The 9,196-nt window shown below is 28.7% G+C and overlaps 1 pseudogene; it reads left to right on the plus strand.

Moving 5' to 3' along the window:
* The first annotated feature begins 6,960 nt into the window (after window positions 1-6,960).
* LOC107876623 lies at window positions 6,961-8,255 on the plus strand (annotated as a pseudogene).
* The last annotated feature ends 941 nt before the right edge of the window (window positions 8,256-9,196 follow it).

Consider the following 9,196-nt stretch of genomic DNA (forward strand, 5'->3'; position numbering starts at 1 on the left):
GTTAAGGTTATAAAATTTTATTTTTTAAATTTCGTACTTAACCTAATTAAAACATTAAATTGAAATTGAGAAAATACTTGTTTTTAGTTAACTCTCTTCGTCTACTTTAGTTTGAATGTAACAAATTAAAATAATTAGAAAGAAAAAAGAAATTAAAAGATGATTGTTAGTTTGTTACTTTAAATAAATGGATTTAAAATGAATGGCCAAGAAAGAGGACCATATGTTTAGAAATGTGCAAGATAGAATGAAGAAGACGCACACCTTTAGAAATGTGCAGAGATTGAATGTGATTTGGTGATACATTAACACGTGGTAATTTTGGTAATCACTAAACCTTGATTGTGGCATGTGATTGACAGATGACACATTAGTAATTATTTAAAAGTTCGCTGGTGTTTTGATCAATTGAATATTCTCAATGCATAATGTACATTCATTTTAAGTTGAAATTTTGGTATTTTAACAAAATTTCCTTGGTCCACCTCTTCTTCACCTCTCTATATATCTAAAATAATAAATAGTTTACACTCACATTAGTTATGTTATGAATTAAAGTTAAGCAACTGCAAAAAGTAATTAGATTAAATCTTAGATTAATTTAAAAGAAGAAAAAAATATATGATATTGAATATTGCCTTTTGAAAAAAAAAAGTGATAAAAGTGATAATTAATGACCATTTAAAGATAAAAATTAACTCCATATTTTTATACATACACAGGATATTTTTGTTGTTCCAATGTGTTGTTTTCACGTGTCCGTTATAATTTACTACAACTTGAATGACTTTTTAAAAATTTAATATGATCTTTGTTTCTTGTACAATTGCTTGAAGTTGAATTATACTGTTAAATTACAAAATTACTGAAATGATATTTTACCCTTGATCGTAATTCAACTCATCTTTTTATATAATAAAATATGATATGATAAAAATAGGTTAATATGTGTTCACAATACGTATGAATGTATTTGTGTCCATCCACTGTAAGGTCCATCAATTTTTTATGTATCTAAGAGGTTAGAACGTGGTTATGATATATGTAAATGTATATATCCGCAATTGTATACACATGTATCTAAGTGTTTACTTTGTTTGATACATCAAATTGATAATAGATACATCAAATTAATGAATTCAATATTTAAATAATAAAATTCAATTAGTCAAATTACATAACCAAGATATATATGTTTCTGTCTTATATTAATGAAATTAATGAATTTATTATTCTAAAGAGTAATAAAATGAAATTAATCAAACACAAATACATTGTTTGATTTTTGCCTTATACTAAAGGATTTGATTAATTTAAATTTTTAAAATTAGTTGGTCATGGATCAGAAATCACAATATATCCGTCTCTCTATAATGTATCCGCCTATCTTTTTCTGAAATTTTATGTAATATTATTAAGTTGTGAGATAGAAAGCAATTAGCTTCTCAGTTATGAAATTTATTGCAAATTGCTCTAAAATTATTTACATCCTCAAATTTACTTAAGAAATTAACATTTTCTCAATTTGAACAGTAGACACTTTTTCTCTTTTATCCTAACTTTTTAAAATGTCTATTCACCCTTACATTGCCAATCTTTTTCTTTTTTTACTTTTTCAAATCATGATTTTTTTAAAACATTTATATAACAAATCTCTATAGAAGAAAAAATAAGCATTATTGGTAAGACAAAAAAGAAAAGTGAGAAATAGTAACTTAAGTGCATACAATATTGATGTTTAATAATAAAACGAATGAAATTTTTTTTTAAAAAGGATTTTATTATTAATAATAAAACTTTAATATCTATTATACAAGTAAAAATCATAGAGAGTGATAGTTTTATGGATATATTTTAATATAAGTAATAAAAATAGAGGCATAGTTTATAATAAATTCCTATAAGATCATCCATCTATATTGTAATTAAATTATAATTTAAAAATAATAATTAATGATAAAACTCATTTATCTATATAGACAATTAAGAATAAGAGATAAATAAAACTTAAAATAAGCATACATACTTGATACATATAATATTTAAATAATTTCATAAAAGATAGCATTAGATTTTGTAATAAGTTCATAAAAATTATTCTACTTATAATGTTAATAAACTTAATAAAAAACTACGAATATCTAGAAATGATGAAAGAAAGTAAAGAGATGATACTTCTAGAAGTGTGTTGAGTATTAGCGTGAAATGACTATATTGTCCTTGGTCGTCCTCTAGCTTATTTCTCTCTCTCTCTCTCTCTCTCTCTCTCTCTATATATATATATATATATATATATATATATATATATATATATATGTAGTTTCTACTATATAGAAGAGTCATCAAAGGAACGACCAAGGGCAAAATCGTCCATATACCTAACAAAAATCTTTCACTATTACTGCTTAAGTCATCTGTTTTCTCGATCTTTCTTAATCTTTTTTACTTTCCCCTTTTCTTTCAAAATTACTCTGGAGTTTCCCAGATTTCTTTTCCTTTATGCTAAATTGATGCTAAAATTGTTGAGATTTAGTCCCCTAAAAGATGAAATCTCACATTTAGGAGTTATCTAAATGATTGGGAAGTAGATAGATTTGCTGAACTTCTACTTAGACTGGGTGAGTTCACAGGCCTTATTACAGAAACAGATGGTATAAGATGGAAACATTACTCCGATGGAAAGTTTATTGTGGGGTAGACTTTATAAGAGAGAGCTTATGTCTAATTCTGATTGCTTTCTTTGAGGTTTTCATCTGCGTTGTTCTGATTATTATTCCTCCGTGTATCCAGGCTCCTTAACTTTGGCAAGTATTGCTCTTTTGTTTGATTTACTTATCTTAGTTTAACTTTATAAAATTCATTGCGAAGTTTGAGTTGTTGAATTAGTGCTTCTTGTGGCTTCTACTCTGACTAGCACCTCTTATATATTTAGTTAAGCTAGGTCTATTAATTCAATGTATATTAGCTCAACTTAGCTATGGAGATTCTTTGCATTTCGGATCAGTTCCTAATATGAAACAACCCATCACATTTCTCTTTCATTTTACAATCATGAATCCAATAAAACTATTTTTTCCTCACCAAACAATTGCATTCTCTCATAATAACCCTGCTTATTTTTGAGACAAGTTTGTTTCCAACCATTTGGTCAATGCGTATGCAAAATTGAATTAGTTAGATATTGCAGTTCAACTGTTTGATAATATGCCTAAAAGAAATGTGATGTCTTTTAACATTTTGATTAGTGAGTATGTACAAATTGATGATTTGGATAGAGTGTGTAAGGTGTTTGATGAAATGGATGAGAGAAATCTGGCTTCTTGGAATGTGATGATTATTGGGTTGACTTAGTTTGAGTTGAATGATAAGGTGTTGAGTTTGTTTACGAAGATATATGGGTTGAGTTTGGGGTACTTGTCTGATGTGTTTACACTTGTGAGTGTTTTAAGAGAATGTGTTGACTTTTGAAGGATTTGAATAAGGGGAGACCGGTTCACCATTCATGGTTATGCGTTGAAGCTGGGGTTAGAGGGTCATTTTGTTGTTGCGAGTTTGTTGGAACATATGTATATGAGGTCTGGTAGTTTAAGAGAAGGAGAGATTGTGATTATGTCGATAACTGCTCAAACTGTGCAGCTTGTGCCTGAAAAAACTGTCTTTCTTATTTCCCTATTTATGATGAAAATTTCTACTTTGTTTTACTCACAAAAAGCTCATACTTTTTCTGCAATTCTTATATGTTGCGCAGTTGAGCCACAATCAAGAAGCCTAAATCAATTGAAGTGAACAGCTGTTCAAAATCTTGTAAGTAGTTCATTTGTTGGTGCAAATCCCACATGGGGTTCTCTAATTTTGGTTCAGAATGATGATATATTCAGTTTTGTGCAATTTAGGCTTGAGGATGTTTGAGTTGAATTTGAAATAATTCAATGTCAAGTTTTTTACTTTGTGTGAATCTTTTCTCCGTGTGTTTTATGAGAAAAGTTTGAATATGATCTCTCATTTTTTTTTTCTATGTGAGACTTAGGGAAAAGGAAGTGCCCTATATTGTTGTTTTTGGTTAATAGTAATAGTAAAGTAGTAGTAATAATAATAATAATAATAATAATAATAATAATAATAATAGTAGTAGTAGTAGTAGTAGTAGTAGTAGTAATAGTTATAGTAAAAAAAAGAATAATATAATAATAATAATAATAATAGTAGTAGTAGTAGTAGTAGTAGTAATAGTAAAAAATGATACTACTACTACTACTACTACTACTACTACTACTATTACTACTACTACTAATAATAATAATAATAAGTAATAGTAATAGTAATAATAATAGTAATAATAATAATAATAATAATAATAATAATAATAGTAATAGTCATAATAATAGTAATAGTAATAGTAAGTACCCACAAAAAGACAAATTAGTAGTACAGCAAAAACCTTTATTTATAGTATAAATAGCACAAATACCAACCCTTTTATAACTAATTACATCCTATTCCACTTTTCTTAAAATCTGTACTCTCTCTCCCTTTTTAATATACATAACTTTCGATTAATATACATATAATACTATGTATCTCTGATAATGTTTCTAGTATAAAAAGGAAATAACGGATTCCTTCCTTTAATCACGCTTTTAATTTAACAAATTAAATTAGTGGATTAATGCCTTCCTTAAATTATGTAACAACTGTTGATTTTGAAATTTTGAATTAGTAAAATACATTTAAAAAAGCTCATACGTAATTCACATATACAGAAAAAAACACAGATTTTGTTGATCCTGTTGAAAAAAAAAATTTCTTCGACGTCAAGAAAAATAAATAACACTCAATTCACACACAAAAAAATTGCAGTCACTGTTTATGTTGATAGTATTGAAGAAAAAAATTTGAATTCGACATCAAGAAGATGAATATTGCTATACTTTTGAGGTACGCTGGTAAGTGGAGAACAGAAACGGAATATGTAAATTATAAAAGCGAAGAAATAGTTGTTGCGGAATCAGTAAGTTACCTGAAGTTGATTTTGTCAATTGCTACGGAATTAAACATTGATGAACTTCGAAAAACTATTGAGGTACATTATGTAGTCGACGGCAATGCTTCACTTTTTCATATCCGTAATGATGGAGTACGGTTGTATGTCGAGTTGAAGAAAGCGCAACCAGTATTCTTGATGTATCCATTGTGCATATCAACAATTGATAAGTCTTCCGATGAGATATAGTTTGATAGAGATACAGGAGCTGTTGTTTGCGTGGAGGGTGTTGAATCAGACGCTATGGCTCTAGCAATTGCAGAGACGCATAATCAATATGTGTTGTATATTCCGAAATTCGATCCTGATAATCTTATTTGTGATAGCAAGAGCATTGATGTGAAGGTGAAACAGATGTATAAGGATAAAAAGACGCTCGTTTCTATGATGTTAAAGTATGTTGTGACACATGGATTCAATTCAAGAGCTAAACGTTCAGATAAAAAAAGGTAATAAATTTATTTTGTTGTGTTAGAAATATCTTTTGGTAAACTGTATAGATTATGTTATGTTAGTTATGTTGTAATTTATTTATGGATTGAAATTGTTATGAACTGAAGTGGATATGTAATTGGAATTTTTTTTATATCATGAAGTGATTGATTGTAGTTTAAGTAAACATTCTATATTGTTTGTTTATGCTAATGTGGTGTTGTAGTACTTGAACAATGAATAAAAGAATGTGCAAAAGTGAAGAAGCGTATGTAATTCTCAAATGTTTAACATATACATAATATTTCTTATGTATATGTATTTTTCTGGTATCAACATTTTAAACATTTGAAATTAGTTTATATGCATAAGTTTTTTAAATTTCAACTGATGACTTATAAAAAATGTATATGTTGTAAATGTGGAATAAAATCAATGTTATTCGGGCATGTAATATATATTTTTTCTGGTTTTGTTATAGTTTCTCTGAATAGTAACATTGAAATGTTATGAACATCCACAAAAACTTATTACAGTATATGTTACTGCATATTGCAGCTATTTCCTCCGATGCCATATTGAGGATTGTGAATGGATGTTGGAAGTATCTAGCTATAAAAAATAGATGTTTTTATCATCAGGAGATTTAATTCAGAACATTCATGTGTTTGAGTGATAGGGTTCTGAAGAATATTATGGCGACTACTGCTTTTGTGTGTGAATTCGCGGCTCCTAAATTAGTTAACTATAGAAGAAAGTACACACCGGGAGACATCATGGAAGAAATGAAAGTTGTATATGGTGTTGATATAAACTATATAAAGGCATGACGTGCAAAGCAGCGCACCATAGCGATGCTTAGAGGTAGTCCAGCTGATGGGTATAGACAGATGCCAAGATACATATATATGTTGAATAATGTCTATCCAAATTCTCACATTGCAATGCATAAGTCTTGGGATAATTGATTTATGTATCTTTTTATAGCGTTGCATCCAATAATAAGGGGTTTTGAGTTTTGTAGACCCGTTGTAGTTGTTGATGGTGCGCATTTAAGTGGACCATATCAAGGGACTTTCCTGTCAGCAAGTACACTCGACGGTGCAGGTATGATATTTTTCATTTATATTTGTTTAGAATTTGTATTTCACTGTAAAATATATCTTGTAGTATAACAAATTAGTTTTGACAACTTATCAATATTAATATAGTTTATACGTAAATTAGGATGCATTTTACCGCTTGCATACAGAGTTGTGGATACGAAAAATGACAGCTCATGATCATAGTTTTTCAACCAATTCAAAGCTGCTTTTGGAGAACGTGACAACATGTGTGCTGTCTCTGATCCAAATGAAAGTATCATCAAAGCAGTTAGTGTTGTATATCCAAATGTCCCACATCTTGCATGTATTTGGCATCTCTGAAAAAATGTTTGTGGTTACTTTCGAAAAAGCAAAGAAAGTATTAGTGATTTATATTATTCAATGGCCAAGGCTTATCGAAAAAAGAATTTTGACTACCTAATGACAAAGATTGAAAAAGCTGATTCGAGAGTGAAAAAATATCTACAAGAAGCTGGATATGAAAAGTGGAGTAGGTGTCATTCACCGGTAAACAGAGGTCGGATGATGACTTCGAATATTGCTGAGTGTATTAATGGGCGTTTAGTGGAGGCCAGAAAATTGCCAATATATGAATTCTTAGAAGAGGAGCGAATTTTATTTGGATCTTGGAACTGTAAAAACAGTGAGATAGCTTCATAGACAAGTACTACGTTGGGTCGTAGATTTGATGAAATCTTAACTCTCAATGGTACGAAAGCGTTGAGGATGACGGTATGTATCAATTTTTGTGATTTTTTACCATGCAGTTATATGTATTGAACTTGTTGATCATGTTGCTGTTTTATGAAAAAAAATGTGGAAAAAAATTGCAATGAATGAGGTGTTTTTACCCAACTGTTTGATAAAAATATAAAATGTAAAGTAACAAATGATTATGTGTGAATGAGTTAGAAATGTTGATTAGACGGGCTTGTATGATGGGTACTATAGACCACAAACTTATGTATGTTATTAAAAATATATTACAGTGTTATGTATGTAATGTATATATACATAACTTTCGATTAATATACATATAATACTATGTATATCTGATAATGTTTCTGGTGTATCAATGGTACGAAAGCGTTGAGGATGACGGTATGTATCAATTTTTGTGAGTTTTTACCATGTAGTTATATGTATTGTTATAATCAAAGTAAACATTTTATTTTTCCAAAATGAAATAAAAATTACTGATAAAATTCAATGTATGTATTTTTTATTCTCTTCAGGTTAAGTCATCTTCACCGTATATATATTCAGTTTATGAATCTGGACGAAGATACATTATCGACCTTGAAAGTGAGTCATGCAGCTGTTGGAGGTTTCAAATAGACCAAATACCTTGTGCTCACACTATTGCCGTATTAAAATCTAAACATGTAAAGGAATTTGGTCCATATTGTTCTGAATACTACAAACCAGCTACTTTGATGAAGACTTATGAAGTTTCAATCATTCCCATGCCAAATAGGACCGATTGAAATGTTCCTAATAGTGTAGCTGAGGAAGAAGTGTTGCCCCCAATATTCAAAAGGCTTCCAGGAAGGCCAAAGAAAGGGCGGAAGAAAAAATCTAGCGAAACACTTTCATCAAGCACAAATCGTTGCGGACGTTGTGGACATGAAGGACACAATAGGCGTTCCTGCAATTTCTTCCCAAAAGAGAATTAAGTTTTAGTTTTTGTTGACTCTTGAAGATTAATCACTCGATTATTCTTTTTATGTTTTTTAGAAATGAAGTTAGTTAACAATTTTTGTTAGCTATTTTAAAATTGAAATAAGTAAGATTTTTATTCAATTTATCGCTCAATTTTTTATGTGTATTTATTTACTGGTATTAAGTGTTTTTATTTTTTTGTAAGTATTTGTTTGCATAGTTAAGCTCATCAATTTTCAGATTTAGTTTGAAATTTTAACATTCAAACTATCAAAAAGAAAGTTAAGTATTTATTTACTGAGTTTCGATCAGATATAGTTTGCCATTTTTTGCTCACATTTTTTTGTGTATTTGTTTTTGTTTGTTGATAAATATGTCTTATTAATGACAAACAATTCATATTTAAATGTATGTACCTTATAAGACTGTATGTATATTAAAAACTTATAAGATGAATATGTAAATTATGAGTTTGTTCTATGAATGAGTGGTGTTGAAAAATATTCTATGAACATTTCGAAATTTATAAAATTATTTAGACTAAATGCAGTGTAGTTGACATGTAAATGCATTCTAAAAATTATATTTAGGCATAAGAATGAAGGTATAAACAATATGTATATGTTGACATATACACATTCAAGAAAAAATAAAATATGCTAAGTTGCTATATATAGGAATGAAGAAATATGTTTTGTAGTTTAGAGTACTGTGTATATTATTAAATACACACTCAATCAGGAAGCTAATTTGGTTTGTTCATTATAAGCATAAGATAGTGCTGTGTAGCTGTGTATATTACTACATATACACTCAAACATGAAGATAATTTGATTTGTTCTTTTTAAGCATAAAATTGTGCTGTGTATGTTACTACATATACACTCAATCAAGAAGTTAATTTGATTTGTTCTTTATAAGCATAAGATAACATTTATACACACAACAAACAATA

The sequence above is a fragment of the Capsicum annuum genome, chromosome 7 (assembly GCF_002878395.1).
Source record: "Capsicum annuum cultivar UCD-10X-F1 chromosome 7, UCD10Xv1.1, whole genome shotgun sequence".
Taxonomy (NCBI): domain Eukaryota; kingdom Viridiplantae; phylum Streptophyta; class Magnoliopsida; order Solanales; family Solanaceae; genus Capsicum; species Capsicum annuum.